General features: G+C 35.8%; 1 protein-coding gene across 8 annotated transcripts in view; it reads right to left on the bottom strand.

Moving 5' to 3' along the window:
* Window positions 1-19825, bottom strand: part of RABGAP1L (RAB GTPase activating protein 1 like) — a 758000-nt gene that overhangs the window by 491595 nt on the left and 246580 nt on the right. The gene's annotated exons all lie outside the window — the stretch shown is intronic.

The following is a 19825-nucleotide window of genomic DNA, read 5'->3' as shown; positions in this document are numbered from 1 at the left end:
AATCTGTTCTCCACATACCAATTCAATCTTACTTCTATGTTGTTTAGGATTAGCTAACCTGGTTCTACCTCCTCCTATTCTAACCATCCCCCTGTACTACATGTATTTGCTATGTTGTCTACTGCCTCAGGACATTTGCACCCGCTGCTTAGTATGCCATCACACTTCTTTTAGTTAACACAGAAATAACCTTCAGATTTAATTCAAATACCACTTCCTCACAGATACCTTCCTTGAATTCCCAGATTAGACCAGATTCTATACCTATCATAATTTATAATGATCTATTTCATTCAATTTTGTCTTTCTGACTAGACTGCAAGCCCCATGAAGGGAGCAATACCTGTTTTGTTTGCATTATATCTTAAGTACCTACTTTACACTTTTGAGCATAAAATTGGAGCTAAACAAGTACGTGTTTAATAAGCTTTAATGTAAAGAACATAAAAATAGCTCAAAAGTCTGCAAGACAAGAAACACTAATAACCAGTTTCTGTGAACCTCAGAATACACAAAGTTCCTTATAATCCCCCTTGAATGACATACAAGCTTCACAAGAAAGCTATAAAACATATAACCAAATTTCAGAAGAAGAATTAGCCTAATAAATTCAAATTAAGGGCAATATTATTTATCTATACTTCTCCCTAAACCCAATTCAATATGAATATTTAACTAGTGCTTTGAAAAATCCTATCTAGCAAATGCTGCAAAATGCAGTACCAATATATGTTAAATGTTCTATCAAAGCAATTTGGTCTAAATGTAAAAAAAAAAAAAAAAAGTAGCATATGTTACAATCCACTGATTTAGTGATCTCTCAAGGACAGAAAGTGACTTTATATTATTAGCTTTATTTCATTAGGAGACAAGTTATTAACAATCACAAATATTTCACAGCTATTAAGTGAGTATATTACAGAAGAAAACTTCCTCAATCTGATAAATCCTATAGCTAGAGTGATATTTAATGGTGAAGGAGTAAAAGCTTTCTTCTTAAGATAGAAAACAAGGCAAAGATGTCTGCTCTCACCACTTCCATTCACTTTATACTGGAGGTCCCTGTCAGTAACAGGCAAGAAAAAAAAATAGCTAAGCCATACAAGAAGACATAACTACACACATAAGAAACACTTCAAAAATCTATCCCAAAGACTATTAGAAGTAATGAGTAAATCTTGTCCAAATACAAGGGCAATATACAAAAATCATTGAATTTCTGGATACTTGCGACAAACCACAGTAAATGAAATTTTAAAACAACAAACCATTTACAACAGCCCCCAAAAACAGAAAATATGGATAAATTTAAAACAAAAGATGTGTAAGACTTCTACCCTGAAAACTACAAAATTAAAAGGTCATAAGTAAATGGAAAGATATACTACCTTTATGGATTAGAAGACTCAACACTATTAATAAGAATGTTAGCTTTTCTCAAATTAATCTATGGATATATTGCTATTTGTTGATTCTAAGTGATTCTACAATTTTTATGTAAATAAAAAAGGACGTAGCGTAGCTAAAACAATCTTGTGAAAGGATCTTTTAAAAGTTGGAAGACTGGCACAAGGATAAACAAATAAATCACTAAAAAGAATACAGTCCAAAAATAAACTCACACTTACCAACTGAATCTTAACAGACTTTAAAACAAGTCAAAAGGAAAAGAATATCTTTTCAGTAAATGTTACTAGAAAAATTTGGATAATGAGAAAAATGAACTTAGACTCCTTCCTCATACCACGCGCAAAAATATATTTGAGATAATCAGATCTAAACATAAAGATTAAAACTATAAATATATAGTTTCTAGAAGGAAACATCCTAGAAGGAGAATATCTTCATGACATGTAAGTAGACAAAGGTTTCTTAAAATGCAGAAAATAACTATAAAGGTAAAATGTAATGAATTATACTAAAAACAAAATTCTGCTTTTCAGAGGATAGCATTAAAAAAATCAGTAAGTCGGGGCGCCTGGGTGGCGCAGTCGGTTAAGCGTCCAACTTCAGCCAGGTCACGATCTCGCGGTCCGTGAGTTCGAGCCCCGCGTCGGGCTCTGGGCTGATGGCTCAGAGCCTGGAGCCTGTTTCCTATTCTGTGTCTCCCTCTCTCTCTGCTCCTCGCCCGTTCATGCTCTGTCTCTCTCTTCCCAAAAATAAATAAACGTTGAAAAAAAAATTAAAAAAAAAATCAGTAAGTCAAAAGACTAGTAGAAAACACTAGCAAAACATATATCTAACAAAAAGTCTGTATCCAAAATATATAAGAGGACTCCTACACTTTGTTAGTAAAAATACAAATAACCCAATTAAAAATGGGGAAATGCCATCATAGGTACTTCACAAAGGAAGAAATGGCCATCAGTATTCAGCATCAATAGTCATCAAGAAAAGGCAAAGTAAAATCACAGTGAGATATCACTACATACTCACCAGAATGACTAAAATTAAAACACTGTGGGGCGCCTGGGTGGCGCAGTCGGTTAGGCATCCGACTTCAGCCGGGTCACGATCTCACGGTTCGTGAGTTCGAGCCCCGCGTCGGGCTCTGAGCTGATGGCTCAGAGCCTGGAGCCTGTTTCCGATTCTGTGTCTCCCTCTCTCTCTGCCCCTCCCCCGTTCATGCTCTGTCTCTCTCTGTCCCAAAAATAAATAAAAACGTTGGAAAAAAAAATTAAAAAAAAAAAAAAACACTGCAAATACTAAATATCGGTAAGAATGCATAAGTCAAACTCTTATAAATTTTTTAAGTATTAGTGTAAAATGGCCCAACTTTTTACTTTTTTTACAGTGTTATATTAGTCTCAGGTGTACAACATAGTGATTCAATACTTCCATATAGCCCCCAGTGATCATCACAGCAAGTGAACTCCTTAATCCCCATCACCTATTTCCCCTATCGCCTGCCAATTTGTTCCCTATAGTTAAAAGTCTAAATGTCCATCAACTGATGAATGGATAAAGAAATTGTGGTTTATATACACAATGGAATATTACGTGGCAATGAGAAAGAATGAAATATGGCCCTTTGTAGCAATGTGGATGGAACTAGAGAGTGTGATGCTAAGTGAAATAAGCCATACAGAGAAAGACAGATACCATATGGTTTCACTCTTATGTGGATCCTGAGAAACTGAACAGAAACCCATGGGGGAGGGGAAGGAAAAAAAAAAAAAGGAGGTTAGAGTGGAAGAGAGCCAAAGCATAAGACTCTTAAAAACTGAGAACAAACTGAGGGTTGATGGGGGGTGGGAGGGAGGGGAGGGCGGGTGATGGGTATAGAGGAGGGCACCTGTTGGGATGAGCACTGGGTGTTGTATGGAAACCAATTTGACAATAAATTTCATATTTAAAAAAAAAAGTCTGTTTCTTGGCACTTCTCTCTCTTTTCCCTTTGCTTGTTTTGTTTCTTAAATTCCACATATGGGTGAAATATGGTATGTGTCTTTCTCCAACTGACTTATTTTGCTTAGCATTATACTCTCTAAGCTCCATACATGTCACTGCAAGATTTCATTATTTTTTATGGATGAATAGTATTCCTCTGTGTGTGTGTGTGTACACACACCACCTCTTCTTTATCCATTAATCACTTGATGGCCACTTGGGCTGCTTCCATAATTTGGCTACTGTAAATAATGCTGCTACATATATACAGGTGCACATATCTCTTCAAATTAGTGTTTTTGTATACTTTAGATAAATACTCAGTAATGTGATTGCTGGGTCCTAGGGCAGTTCTATTTTTATAATGAATGTCTTTTTTTTTTAAATTTTTTAATATTTATATATCTTTGAGAGACAGAGCATGAGCATGAGCAGGAGAGGGACAGAGAGAGAGGGAGACAGAATCCGAAGCAGGCTCCAGGCTCTGGGCTGTCAGCACAGAGCCCAACGTGGGGCTCAAACTGTGAACAGCGAGATCATGATCTGAGCTGGAGTCAGACGCTTAACCGACTGAGCCACCCAGGTGCCCCACAACTTTAATTTTAATAGCCCAAAACTGAAAACCATCCATATATCCATCAACATAGAAACCAATAAACAAACTGTAATATGTCCATACAGTGAAGTTCTGAAATACATGGAACTAATTTTTGATGAAAGAAATCAGGTGTGGATGTGGATGTGTGTTGACCAACAAGAAGTATAAGGAAACTTTTAGAGATGATTGGAAACATGGTGTATCTCGATAGCCATGGGTAACATGCATTTATACATATCAAAACTCATCAAAATGTGACATTTAAGATCTGTTATTTCACATACATGTAACTTATGGCCAAAAAGAAGGATAAAGCTATGATTGCACTTACATGTTTCAAGCATTCCATTTCTTAAATGTAAAACCACCAAATTAGATCCCTAAACTACTTGAGTGAAAAATACCAGAATCCTCCAAAGCAAGAAAGAGAGCTACTGAAATGTCTAAAAGAACAGATAGAATAAGTAAATCTATCCTGTGCCTACTTTCACACTCTCTCAATCAGGATACCTGACTCATGGTTCAGTGTTTGTACTCACAGACACAACAGCCCAGATGCAAGTGAGACACTGAGTGAGAAAAGGCTTCGTATTAAATGCCAGTTATACAACACTCTGGGACTGCCCCAGCTAGGCGGGATCTAAGACAACTGGCCAAGAAAGCAAAAACTTTAAGAAATTTCATTATCTGTAACCAGTCACAAAGGAAAAGGAAGAAAGAAAATACTAATATATATGTACATTTATTTTTTCTTAATGTTTATTTTTTTTGAGACAGAGAGAGAGAGAACATGCACACACAAGTTGGGGAGGGGCAGAGAGAAAGGGAGACACAGAATCGGAAGCAGGCTCCAGGCTCCAAGCTGTCAGCTCAGAGCTGGACACGGGGCTCAAACCCACAAACCGCGAGATCATGACCTGAGCTGAAGTAGGACACTTAATTGACTGAGCCACTCAGGCGCCTCTACCTGTATGTTTAATTCTTAGTAGGGGGAACCCTCAAATAAAAGATGTAATTAAAACCAAATTAATCAGTCAAAAATAGTATGCAGAGTAAAAATAACTACGTAAGTAAGTAAGCAAGTAAAACCATGCACAGTATGATCTTTCTTTTCATTTTCCTTAGCTTCGGCTATTATCTTTAGTAAACATTTATCATACTTGAAGACTAGGAAAGATTATGACTTAAAGAAGACAGTATAGGCTTTAGAATGCGCCAGACGTGGGGTGGCAAGCTGGCTGCAGCACTCATTAACTATGACGCCGTGGGTATGTCATTCTTCCCACGTGTCTCAGCTTCCATCTGTAAAATGGAGCTAACACCTACCCCTTAAAGTTGGTTACGAAAACTAGAAATTTAAAGATAAACCATAAAAAAGCACACAGCAGCTCATTCAAAGCTCAGATAGTAAAGGTAAGCATATTCTTCACTATCAACAGACTTTCTGTTTAATCATTTCTCCTTAAGAAACTATACCCACAAATAACCTGAGAATAGGAAATTAATAACACTTCTACTTTCTACTGAATTGCCATCTCCCTCAACAATTCCCTTTAAAAAGTACATTTTTAATATAAATGCATTATCTGAACATGACCACGCATCTTAGGAAATTTATATGATTACAACACCATAATGTAAAAATCACCAAAGTTTAGTCCATAAAAACCTCAATTACGTGGATGCTGCAATTTCCAGATAATGCAGGTCTTTCTCTTTTTAAATTTTTAAAATTTTGTTTCACTCCATCAAATTTTACATTTAAATCTTTATAAGATGCCTCATATACATCTCCTCTGCCTTCTTAAACTCAGAATTCTGAACATAATTAAATTTTGCCTGGTAGGCTGGGATCATCATTCTTAACATTGATGAGAACAGTCTTAAAATTGCCTTATCATCACCATCACACCTTTGTAGCTACTAGATTCCGCATACATGTATATACACAGATATAGATACATAGGTTTTATGTTTACAGAGAAGCAGACAGACAGATTTGTTTGATTTCTATAAGTAACCAGACACCTAGAAAAGAATGGAGCTTCCATATTTTCCGAATCTATTTGCATAGCAAATATAGCATACTCCTCTTTCCTCTTCTAATTTGCTACCCTTAATTTTCTAAAGGTTTAACTATCAGAAATAAGGCTTATGAGAATTTTTTCTCAAAGAGTAAGCAGAAGTACTATTCTATGAATAAAATGCCATAGCTCAGGCCTGAGCTGTCAGTTATTTCTAAATAAGTAAAGTGGTAGCTGTTTTAGTATAGCAACAGACATGATAAATACACTTAAAAATAACACAAGAGAAAAGGAAATTCCCAGCTTTCTTACATCTTCCATGTTCTTCTCTTTATGAAACAAATCTGGAAATTAAATTGTTTAATAAGATTTTCATATCAATGCAATCCCATCAAATATTAATAGTATGTCACAGGAAAGGTTCAACATAGCCACCTCCCTTTAATTTTTGCACAGTAATAAAAACATGGAGGGGAAAGTTGAACCTTAAAACATCTCCTGCAAAAGTCTGTCAAAATTATAAGAAAACAGAATAGTACAGTTACATTTTAAATAACAGGTTCACATTATAGGAAAGAAATGTGGATTCAAAATCATTTTTAATTGAAAGAGATTTTTCCCTTATAAAAGAAAATTGCTATTTTTTAAAGATATCTTATTGTTATGGCAACTGAAGTGCTAAAAATAATAAAGAAATATCAAAGTTGTTATAGCAACTAGAATTTTAAAAAGCCATGAAGTGTAAAATAATCAAACCTTTACTTGGCTTGAAATGCAACATCTATGACTCAGTTTTCAAAAGAAAACTTGAAATACTCATGCTCTTATCTTTACAAGTTGTCTCTAAAGTCCAAATTAAAAAACAAACAAAAAAAAAAACAAAAACTTCAGCCTAACACTTTAAATATTTTTTAATATTCCTCATACCCCTCACCATTCTATACATATTCAACAATGTGGCTCTGATAATCATACAAGTTATCAACCTCCATCAGTAGCAGGAAATGTTGGTTACTCAATAAATGCATGTTGACTGAACTCAACTATTCAGAGTTCATGCAAAATCTGGATTTTCTGGTCTTCTAACATACTTCTTATCTCTAATCTTCACTCTCCTGCTCTAGAATACACTGAAGGTCAAAAAGATCTACTCAATGCCAAAGTGCTTTGCCCAGATTCATCCAATTAGAGTTCAATTAAATTACAATTTTACTGAAGGGCTACTGCATGCTACATATTGTGTGAAGTTTGGGGAAGTTTTTCTCATAGAAGTCACAGTCTAGTAGAGAACGAACTAAAATAGGTCAACATCACTGGGATGTAAAGTGCAATGAAGGGATATAATAAGATTATCAGGAGAAAATTCATGAATGTCCTATAAGCAATGGCAAAGTCTTTGAAGGATTTAAACCAGGAAGTAACATAAATTGATTGTTCTCCCAGAAACAGCCAGATTAAGAAATTAAAATTTTAGATTTACATGCTTTCTATTATAAAATCAAGATTAGGTGCTTACTTCCATAGTTTTCCTTGCTCCTTTCTAATAACTAATGACCAAGATTCAGGTAACAAATGTAGTAACAAATAGTGCTAACATAGCACATTTCTCCAGTCTTTATACACCGAAGAGAACGGACTGGGAACAGACCCCTATGTATGTTTCTCCACACCCCCTCTGTCTTCTTTGTACTCTTCTTCATCCATCTCCGTTTCAATATATTTCCCCGCTAAAAACAACTGGCTTTTTTTTTTTTAAACAACTGGCTTATTTTTAAACTAGCTGTGGTTTATCCTATGAGCTAGTAAAGACAGCCTGAGAAGCTCAGACTGGGCTCTGTGGGAAAATGGGCCTTATTTCCCTTAGACATAGAAAGGGAGACCTGTAGTATTGTTGATATGGAAAGCCTCCTGTTACATACACTGTAGAGTTTGCTACCTCTGCAGAAAGAGGATGCTTACAAAACCACAATCTCTTCCGTGCCTGCCTTAACCTAGTAAAGAAGATGACTAGTGATAACCACTACTATTTTGATCCTGAGCCCATTATAGTTATGTTGCCTTTTCTTAAAATGAATAACTGGTATTGTCCTTTAGATAAATTATCTGCAATGCTTTGCTTTATTCTTAATTTGTGCAAAATCTTGTTTTTCCTAATTTTTTTTATCAAAAAAGGAATACAAGCACTCAAAAACAGAAAAGGAATTTAATTTCACATAGTTGTATTAAGTTCTTAGACTGTACCTCCAAAATAAAATCATTCAGTAGTTAATTTGATCATTATATTTAGCACTGTAGTAATTTATACCCATGTAGTGCCTGCACGATTAATTTTATAACAGTTGTTGAATTTCTACTTGTTTATGCCACATATATACAGTGTCTGTGTGTCTGTATATACTCTACATTTTGTAATATTTCTCAAACTGGAGTCCAAGGAACCTTTGAGAAAATATCCTTAGTGGTCCATGAATACTCTTAATATTTTTAAATTTTCAATTTTATTTCTACAAAAATCTAAAAACTTTGCTAGAACTAGATTCTGGAGCTGCCTAGGTGGCTCAGTCAGTTGAGCATCTGACCAGCTCAGGTCCTGACCTCATGGTTCATGAGTTCAAGCCCCACATCTGGCTCTCTGCTGTCAGCAAAGAGCCTGCTTCAGATCTTCTGTCTCCCTCTCTCTCTGCCCCTCCCCCACTCATGGATGCATGCGTGTTCTCTCCCTCTCTCTCAAAAACAAAAAAGTAGATTCTGATAATCTGACTGCTATCTCATAACAAAGTATTATTATGCAATATTGGTGCCAACATTTATTGAAGCATTAACCATTGTGTTGGAGTCAACTAGTTCTTAATTTGTTGCAAGCTAAGAAAATAGCACATATAGAGGCTCCATATGTAAATAATGCACCAAGTGAAGGTCACATGACCCAACATCACACCATACAAATAAGTTCTCCAAGTGGGTTGGAAAGTATGCTGAGAAAACGAAGTCATCTGAAAGCACATGGCCACATAATTATGCCAAGCTCAAAACAAAACAAAAAAAAAAACAAGACAAAACAAAAAAAAAAACACTATATCGTAGCTATCAGGATCACATTCATACTGTGAACAGCAATTTACTCTCAGGAAAATAACCTAACCCATTGCATTAAATTAATACCATACTATTTTGGTATTAATACATAAATGTATATTTTTATTGCTTCCATTATATTATGATCATGAGAACTAAAAGTATATAGAGTTTATATTTAATTTTATATCACCATATATTTAGGTAACATTAAAATATATTTATAGTCAACACTGGTGGTAGGGGATTGTTAAGAACTTCTCTTCACCATGAAATGGCGTGGCATATTATTCAAAGTTGAAAACCCTGACACATATAGTTGATATTCAAAAGATGTCTTTTTTTTTCCCCCTGAGAGAGAGTGCTCATGTGCACACACAAGCACAAATATGGGGGAGGGTCAGAAGAAGAGAAAGAATTCCAAACAGGCCCCATGCCCAGCACAGAGCCAACATGGGGTCAATCTCACAACCATGAGATCATGACTCAAGCCAAAATCAAGAGCTGGACACTTAACTGACTGAGCCACCAAGGCACCCCAAAAGATGTCTTTTAATAATAATGATGAAGTACTCCAGCAATACTAGTCAAAAAGAAGTAAAGCTAAAGAAAACAATTTAACTAGGTTAATAAGAAATGAACAATTTTTGAGTCTAGAATGCCCACTAAGCTTATGGAAAATATCTAATTACAAATCATATGAACAGATGGAAAAAGATTTATATGAGAGAATATAATTACCATAAAATGCTCATTTAAACATGCATTTGCTTTTACATGAAAGCACTAAAGAAACGTCATATTACCCCCTCCTCCACAAATTTCCTCCACACCCCATTACCACTCTATACGTTGCACTGTCAGCTCCTAGACCAAGACAATCATCTCATTTATCTCTGAGTTGCTCATGGAGCCCAACACACAATGCTTCCATCACTGATATCCAGTGCATGTTTGCTGAAAGGATAACATTTCTATTGACCCAGCACTTTTCTCCCCAAAGATCTCAAAATGCTTTATAAACACATATTACTGACATTATAAACATATTGCGTGACTTGCTCCAGATCACATTAGAACTACGATGGAAGAGGGAAAGTCAACAGAAATAAATGAAATGAAAACCTTCCAACCCTAAGTCCAGAAATGTATTAACCACAAGATCATTAAAAGTCTGTTGCAAGGGCCTAAAATAATTTACTTAGCAATTTAATTCGCCAACGAACAAAGGTCTGAGTATATCTTCTTTACTAGGTTATGAGCTCCTCTGAAAATATCTGAAAATTTGAAAATATCTTTCATTACAGCTATCCTCAGTGGTAAGCACAGTGGCTGACACATGACAGAGGCTAATAATATATGCCAAATAAATCAAATTGACTGATATGTGTTCCTCTCCTGCTAAACATCAACACAAAAGGTTATTTCATAAAGCTAGAGACTAATCTAAAATAAACAGCTGGATTCTCCTAAAATAACAGAAATCAGTGTGGCTTAAATTCACTCAGAATATAAAGCTTTTCAAAAGAAAGCTAAAAATATTATACTTTCTCATCATCCCTGGGTCATGTTATGGGGGAATGAAGAAAATGAGAAATCAAACGAATTGACCTACATCTGCCAGTACAACTTTATTTTTCACCAGGCAGTTTCAAAGCTAAGTGGCTAGAGTGATTAGGTAGCATAGGGAACAACTCAGAACACTGAGCCTTTGACAGAAATCACTTTTAAGAGACAGAAATTGAGAACGGAAAGAATAAACCTATTATGCTGTTTTCAAGACATGCCTAAAAGAGGAATAAATGTTGCTAAACTGGCAGAAGCCTGGTAAGAAAATGTCTCTATTGAAAAGGATTTGGAATCAAAGAAGAAAATGTGATTAAAAACTTGAATTAGAAGACTGAAGTGGGAATCAGCAGTTTAGCGGATTTTGGGGGCCCACTAGGCAACACCATGCAACACCGTTTACAATGTTGAGTAGGGGGATAGGGCTTTAAATGAATGCGTACAAATGCCTATACACACACATATATACACACATCCACAGAGATTAAATGTTCCTGTTAATCTAACATTGGCATCTCTCTCCAAAGCCAGCAATAATCTATGGCTAAATAATTCAGTCATAACACACACTAAAGCATGGTAAGTAAGCTCAGCAACATGGACTTTTATTTACAAATGTCACCATTCACTGCTTTTTCAATTCAGTCTCTTAGCCCCGCTTTCAGGTGCTTCAGTAACCTGGTACACAACAGTATAAAATAGATGATGTAGAGAACTACAGGCATTTAAAAGGTAAGCTTTGGGGCGCCTGGGTGGCTCAGTCAGTTAAGTCTCTGACTTTGGCTCAGGTCATGATCTTGTACTCTATGACTTCAAGCCTCACGTAGGGCTCTCTGCTGATAGCTCAGAGCCTGGAGCCTGCTTCAGATTCTGTGTCTCCTCCTCTCTCTGCCCCTCGGTCTCTCATACTGGTGCATGCTCTCTCTCTCAAAAATAAACATTAAAATTTTTTTTAAAAAAATAAATAAAAGGTAAGCTTTTCTAGGAAACTATACTGTTGTTCACAGAAAAAATACACCTTGGGTTAAAAGTAGATTCTCACAGAATTTAAATGTGCCAGTAAGATGCTAGAATTAATTGGGTATTTAAAACTCAGAACACTAACACCAAATAATTTGTAATCAGCATTTACTCTAGGAAAAAAGTGCTCACAGAATTCTATTCAATATCTAATATTCTTAAGTTGCTTATAAGGTAACAATGAGATAAATCAACCTCTGATTCTCTTCTTTTATCATATAGGAAGTATTTCCAGTGCTATGGCTTTTATTTATTTTTTTTAATATATGAAATTTATTGTCAAATTGGTTTCCATACAACACCCAGTGCTCATCCCAAAAGGTGCCCTACTCAATACCCATCACCCACCCTCACCTCCCTCCTACCCCCCATCAACCCTCAGTTTGTTCTCAGTTTTTAACAGTCTCTTAGGCGTTGGCTCTCTCCCACTCTAACCTCTTTTTTTTTTTTCCTTCCCCTCCCCCATGGGTTTCTGTTCAGTTTCTCAGGATCCACATAAGAGTGAAACCATATGGTATCTGTCTTTCTCTGTATGGCTTATTTCACTTAGCATCACACTCTCCAGTTCCATCCACGTTGCTACAAAAGGCCATATTTCATTTTTTCTCATTGCCACGTAGTATTCCATTGTGTATATAAACCACAATTTCTTTATCCATTCATCAGTTGATGGGACATTTAGGCTCTTTCCATAATTTGGCAGTGCCATGGCTTTTGAATAACATCAAGATCTTGGATGCTTAATACTCCAGTCCCTCCCGAGTCTTCACAGGGAGAAGGCAAATATGAAGATGTATTTGTGATAGAAAAGTTTCAGAACATTTTAGGAAGCCATTTATCCAATATCCTTAGTATGTCTTTATACTTGTAAATTCGATGGCCCCGTTTAAATGCTTGCGTATGCAAATATTATCTGAGCATCAAAAGAAGACTGCAGAAATGTGAAGGATTCCAGTTATAGTAATGGGTTGGAATGACATTTTCTTTAATAACTTCTTTTATAAATGTACCGCCCAAGCTGAATGTCATTATGGGACTATTTATAATTTAAAGCTTTCTGTCAAGATGATTTTATGCCCTGACATGGCTCTGAGTAGGCTGGAGACAGCTGTATGCCCCAAGGGAAAAGAAATTACTGGTGTTGTTCAAGAGCAAAGGTATTAAATAGGAAGTGTTTCATACAGAACTTCATTGAAAATGATGATGGCTAATTGTAACATACAGTAAAATTCTGCCAGTCGACCAATGATAATTTTGATAATGTTATTTCACCAATAAAGTTTCTTCCCTTAAAGCAGATGGAACTTAATTATACTTTTCTGAGATTCCTAATAAAATAGATGCATGGCACTATTACAATTAAGGTTTTTGTGCACAAAATGGGTATTAGAAAAGTTCTGGAAAATTGCAAAAAGAATCTTTATCCAACATTACTGGAATGTCATTATATTTGTAAATTTTAACTTTGCATTAATGGGTTTAACCAACATGAATCAAGAGAAAAATGTGAATTATTGAATGAGGATGTACTGTATTTGCAGAAAACACTGGTCTAAACCCTATCATTACTAAAAGACAAACAGAACAATCAGACTGAGGTGTTTTTGTTTTGTTTTGATTATTCAGTTTTTTAATCTATTAGAATAAAAAATATTATGTCTAATTTGTTCCTATATTTTGGGGAATTTTCATAAGAATCCACGTTGGTAGGGGATTCTGAATAAAATTATTGGAAATACTCTTCATGTCTCAGCCAAACGCTACTGGAAACAAGAGAATAAAGTTCTAGTCCACTATTCATTGGATGAGGGAACGTCACTTGAATTCTTCCAGTCCCAAACGCCTTATCTCTTTCAATTATAAAATGCAATGCTTACCAAATGAGGCATGAAATTACGGCATGATGCTTTTTAAAAGTTCTTGAGAATCCTGAAATTTTTACATTCACAAGGGTGCCTATTAATAGTATTATTAATGTGAGTTGGGACACAAAAACTGTAGACATAAAAGAAAACTACTGATAAAAAATAACATACTACAGGATTGCCTGGTTGACTCAGTCAGTTAAGCTTCAACTCAGGTCATGATCTCATAGTTTGTGCATTTGAGCCCCATGTCAGGCTCTGCTCTGGCAGTGTGGAGACTGCTTGGAATTCTCTCTCTCTCTCTCTCTCTCTCTCTCTCTCTCTCTCCCTCCCTCCCTCCCTCTCTCTCTCTCTCCCTCTCTCTCTCTCTCTCCCTCTCCCCCCTGCTCATACTCTCCCTCAAAATAAACAAACATTAAAAAAATTTTTAATTTTTGCTACAATATTTGTTGGTTTTAAAGGTCAAATTCTATTTACATCAAATGCTGTAACAAATTCTAATGAAGAAACTCAGCACGACAAATAGATCGCCAATGCTGTGGATGATGATGTACATATCTCAAATAATATTCAGTGTTAACAGTGCTCCTTACCAACTAAAACAGCAGCCAACAAGAAGCAGAAAGCTCTCTACTATTTGCTTGCACTGACCAACAAGGACGGTTTAACCATTATTTTCTAAATTTTAAATGATAATCCTATTGGCTTACTTTAACTCCACAAAAACTTGCGTTCCAATGGTGTATTCTGTTAACAATAAAGCCAATCAAGTGTTAATGATGAGTACAACTGGAACATAAAGGTGTGCTGTAAATGATGCTCTCTACACATCAATGAAATGCATTAAAGGCCAGAATTTATTCATGTTTTTATTTCATAGTAACAAAAAGACATTTCAGAAAGTATGATTTCAAGGAGATTACTGCATTGAACATAAAAGTTTAAAATACCTGGCAGTTTTTTCCAGCACCTTTCTGTTTCCTGTACAGGAAGCAAAACAACTGCTACCCAATTTTGACTTAAAATACGGTTATTGTATATGTACTTAAAATGTGGCTGAGATGCCATACATTAAAGTCTGAGACGCACATGATAAAATGTTTCTAGAAATGAACATGTGTATTTTTAAAATTATTAAAAAGCATTTAATAATGAAAGAAATACAGAAGTGTCATGGACTCGAGGCAAGGAATGAAGGATAATCTTCATTTTACTGATTTTATTTGTTAATGTTTATTTTTTTATTATATGAAATTTATTGTCAAATTAGTTTCCATACAACACCCAGTGCTCATCCCAAAAGATGCCCTCTTCAATGCCCATCACCTACCCTCTCCTCCCTCCCACCCCTCATCAACTCTCAGTTTGTCCCATATGTTTTCACTCTTATGTGGATCCTGAGAAACTTAACAGAAAACCATGGAGGAGGGGAAGGAAAAAAAAAGAAAAAAAAAAAAGAGGTTAGAGTGGGAGAGAGAGCCAAAGCATAAGAGACTCTTAAAAAATGTTTATTTATTTTTGAGAGAAAGAGACAGCACGAGCAAGGGAGGGAGACAGAATCCTAAGCAAGGTGCAGGATCTGAGCCATCAGCACAGAGCCACTGCAGGGCTCGAACCTACGATCTGTGAGATCATGACCTGAGCCGAAGTCAGACGCTTAACCGACTGACCCACCCAGGCACCCCTGCATTTTACTAATTTTAAATGCCAGGTGGAGAATGGAAAAGTAGCAGAAGCTAAACTACAAGCCATTGTCTCTACTAATCCTAAGGGCATGAAGGTAAAGCATAAAAACATAGACACACATTTCCTTCACTCATCGTTCAGTAAATTTTTTCTTGACAGCCTACTGTATACTATGCTTTCTTTCTGAGGTCCTTTGGTTTCGGTCAAATATATCTTTTTTTATATAAACTGAAGTGACTCTCCTTTAGGAACAAGGGTGCTTACTTCTCAGATCATTTGCCTTTGGCCTACATATCCCAAAATAAATATATTTTTTTCTGATTCTGAAAAGAGAGAAAGTTTAGTTTCAAACAGATGTCATATATAAATCACAAGTAAAGTGAACACTCATACCTTCTGTACTTCAATTACCTAGAGAAGTTGTTCCAAAATTAGATTTGAAGGCTTGGCAGAAGATAGGGTAAGACTTGTACAGAACAGTACTCTATACTAGAGGAAGGATGGAAAGAAGAGGAAGGAAGGAGGGACAGAGAAGGAGGGAGGGAGGGAAGAAAGGAACGTAGAAGGAAAGAAGCAAACAAAAAAAAGAAACCTTCAAAAGACCTCCAAAAGGATTATACAGGAAAATTATCCGATGTAAATATTTATAATGCATTTTCATCCCAAAGCATATTTAAGTAAGCCTTTTGGCCCCGAAGTCTTTTAAATTTTTGTATTGATTCATAAATCAAAGTATAGGTACATGCCACTTTGGAAAATACTATGCAGTTCATTTTGAGACAGAGAAAAAGCAGTTTTACTCACAGTACAATTTTCAGAAGAGAATAAAGAAGAAAAAAGCCCAAAAGACATGTGGAGATATTGTCAAAAGGTTTATTTTTGTTCATTATCTGTTGATTCAATGAAGTGTTAAGTGCTTCCTATAACGTCACAGTCTAAAGATACCATGGGAAAATGTTGGTGAGATGAGTTTATATTCTATATTGTCAGAGTTACCTGGAAGCCAAATAAGATAGTTTAATACAGAACAATGGACACAGAATTAGTTTTAGTGATGCAGGTTACAGCTTCATATGTTATAATTACACTTATGTATCTCATATAAATTCTTGTACCTTTGGATTTCTCATCAGAAAAAAAAGAGCAATACACCAATTGTCTTGCTTATCCCAGATGGTTAATTGGACCATTAAATAAGGCAACATTTATGAGAAATTTTGGGGGAAAAATTATAAAGTATGCTAACAATGTCACTATTTTTACCAATAAAACTTCAAAGAAAAAATGGATACCTGAACAATATAAAACTATTTCATGTAACTTCTCTTGGGCTTCTATTTCCATATCAATAAAGGAGAAGGGATTATCACTGGCTTTGGTGTTGTAAAGGCTTTCATAAGGACAAAGTTAGAAAAAAATATAGAAAAAATACTGTAACTAAGAAGGGGTATTTCTATAAACTGATTATTTGTGTCCTACCATATGTTGAAATTCTAGCACCCAAGATGATGGTGTTAGGAAGTGGAGTGTCTGGGAAGTGATTAGTGCCCTTATAAGTGTGGTTCGAGAAAGCTGCCTTGCCTCTTCCACCATATGAGGACAAAGCCAGGAGGCACCCTCTATACACAAGGAAGTAGGCCTTCACCAGACATTGAATCTACTGTATCATGATCTGGACTTCCCAGCCTCCAGAACTGTAAGAAATAAATTTCTGTTGTTTGTAAGCAACCCACTTTACGGTATCTTGTTATAAGAGACCAAAAGGACTAAGTCAGCTATGAAATACGAATGATTATAAATTCTGTTTTCTATTCTTAAAACATTTGTAAGTTGTTCAAACATTAAAAGAAATTACTTAAATCTTGATGATCCTTATTAATCAGGCACAGGGAACCCAGACACAAGACAATTCTCCCCCAAAGGGCAGAGAAAATATTCTTGCTTTGTTACGTTTACAATCAGTCTCCAAACTGGAAGAAACCACAGATAATTCTTTTTTTTTTTTTTTTTTTACAAAAATCAACCCAAAGAATATGCTCTTAAACCAGACAACTCTATTGATTACTACCATTTTGGGCAAGTTATATAAAATCGTTATGCTTCAATAATAACACTTAAGTAATTATAAAATAATATAAACAAGTAACAATAATTAAATGAGTTCATACATTCAATAATAAATACTCATAAAGATTAGCTATTTTATATCACCAAAAGCATTATGAGATTTCTACTTTCTCAGAAGAGTATGCTAATAAGCCTCAGATAAATCATTCTTGCTTCCCCTCAAAAGTACTAAAAGCTTGATACATGCAAAAAGCTGTGCTTTTAGTATGACAGCTTAAGCCCTAACAGACCAACTATAACCTCTAGACTAAATATAAAAAAGTGAAACAATTCACTGAGGGCTCTGGAGAGAGAAAAAAAGCAGGAAGACTTTGGAGAGATAATCCAAACTTGAAAAATGGGCATATCTGACATTAAGTATGCCTTTTTTGCAGCTTTGGCCTGAGGGCAGGCCAAAGTCACAATGTGATGCAAGACGGCTGAAGTTCCAATAGAAGGCATACTATCCTTCCTGACTGAGAAGCCAGGGTCAAAGCCCAGAGTAATCACAGTTGCCACAGAGTAAGGAAATAATGGAAAAGAAAGGGCCAGAAAATAAGAATCCTAAATTCTGTGTATAACATCTCCCAAGTTTCTGGGTAACTCCCAAACCAAGCATACATGCGGAAGACTACAAGCTGGCAGGCTCAAGATAAATGGACTGAGCAGAGAACTGGGCCGTTAACCACCACAGGCAAGACAGAGCTTAAAATTTGAATAAAATCAAGTTAAACACTTGCTAAACAAAAAGTCAATACTCTCATAATACCCACAATTTCCAGGACACAATTCCAAAATTATCTAACAAACAAGTACCAGGAAACTGTAACCCATTTGTAAAAGAAAAAACAATCAACAAAACCCAACCTTAAAATGACCCAAATGTTGAAATTATCAGACAAGGGCTATGAAGCAGCTATGAAAACTATGCTCAGTGACGTAAAGAAAACTATACTTGCAATGAGTAAAAGTAGAATAAATTTCAGGAGAGAAAATGAAAATATAAAAAAGATCCAAATGAACACTTTAGAATACAAACATAACAATTAATTGGATGGAATTAGGGGCACCTGGGTGGCTCACTCAGTTGAGCATCCAACTCTTGATCTCAGCTTAGGTCATGATCTCCTGTTCATGAGATTGAGCTCCACATCGGGCTCCACGATGACAGTGTGGAGGCAACTTGGGCGCTCTCTTTCTCTCATGTGCATGTGCGCATGCGCACACACACACACCTTTAAAAAAAATTCACTGGATGGACTTAGAGATGAATAAAGAAAAGCTAAGTGAACTTGAAGATAGGTCAACAAAAATTATTCTACCTAAAAATTATTCTGACCCAAAAAATAAAAAACAGAGAGCCCCAAAGATCTGAGGGAACAATATCAACAAATGAAATCCTAGTAGTAGAGAAGAGAATTGGGGAGTAGGAGATATTTGATGAAATAATGACCCAAATCTTTCCAAAGTTGGTGAAAGATATAAACTTACAGATTTAAGAAGATCTGTGGCCCCAGAGAGGACTAACATGAAGAAAACCAAGCTTAGGCATATCATTATCAAACTATTGAAAACCAAAGTGAAAATGAAAATCTTGAAAGCAGCCAGAGAAAAACAACATATTACATATAGGAGAGCAATGATTCAAATGATGCAGGTCCAGCTATACGATTGTGAGACTCCATGCAAATTGAAAAGAGGGGGCCCGAAAACTATTAAGAGTTTCAAGACAACAACAGCAGAAAATGTAACCAAGCACACAGCCTTGGTAAGTGTGGAACTCTATGCAACTGCACAGGTCACATGCCCATGAAACAGACTCTGGAGTGACTATGTGCTTTCACCAGGAATAAGAGAAGCCAAAGGCACTGCAACAGTATCTTCAAAATGTTTAAAGGAAAACTATCAACCCTATAGTCTACAAAAAGGGAAAACATTCTTTGACAATAAAGGCAAAAGAAAGACATTTTCAGATAAAGGAAAATTATGTTACCAACAGACCTGCACCATATGGAATGCTAGAGAAATTATTTCAGGCTCAAGAGAAATGATATCAGAGAGAAACTTGAATCTTTAGGAAGAAATGAAGAGCACAAGTGCACGCGCGCGTGCGCGCGCGCACACACACACACACACACACACACACACGTGATAAATATCTACATTTTCCTAAATGTTATCACTGGAAAGTTTTTAAAAAGAGCCTCCGGTTGCAATATGGAGAACAGGCTGGAGCAAAGGGGGTAGGAGGTAAAAATATGGAAGTGGAAAGACCATTTGGAAAGCTACTGCTGTTGCATTAGAAAAATATGTCTTGGACTGTAATAATGGCAAAGAAGATGGAGAATGCCCATATTTGAATCCCAGCTGCAACATAAAACTAACTAGACTAGACTTCAACAGGAAAAGAAGTACAAAGTATTTTATTTTCTCAGTTTGTGATACTGGGAGAAGATAAAGCCTAGCTTAAAATTCATTCTGTCCCGGAAAAGTCC

Source organism: Prionailurus bengalensis, chromosome E4 (assembly GCF_016509475.1).
Source record: "Prionailurus bengalensis isolate Pbe53 chromosome E4, Fcat_Pben_1.1_paternal_pri, whole genome shotgun sequence".
NCBI classification, from domain to species: Eukaryota; Metazoa; Chordata; class Mammalia; order Carnivora; family Felidae; genus Prionailurus; species Prionailurus bengalensis.
Note: the sequence above shows the minus strand (reverse complement) of the source record. Positions and strands in the feature narration are given on the sequence as shown.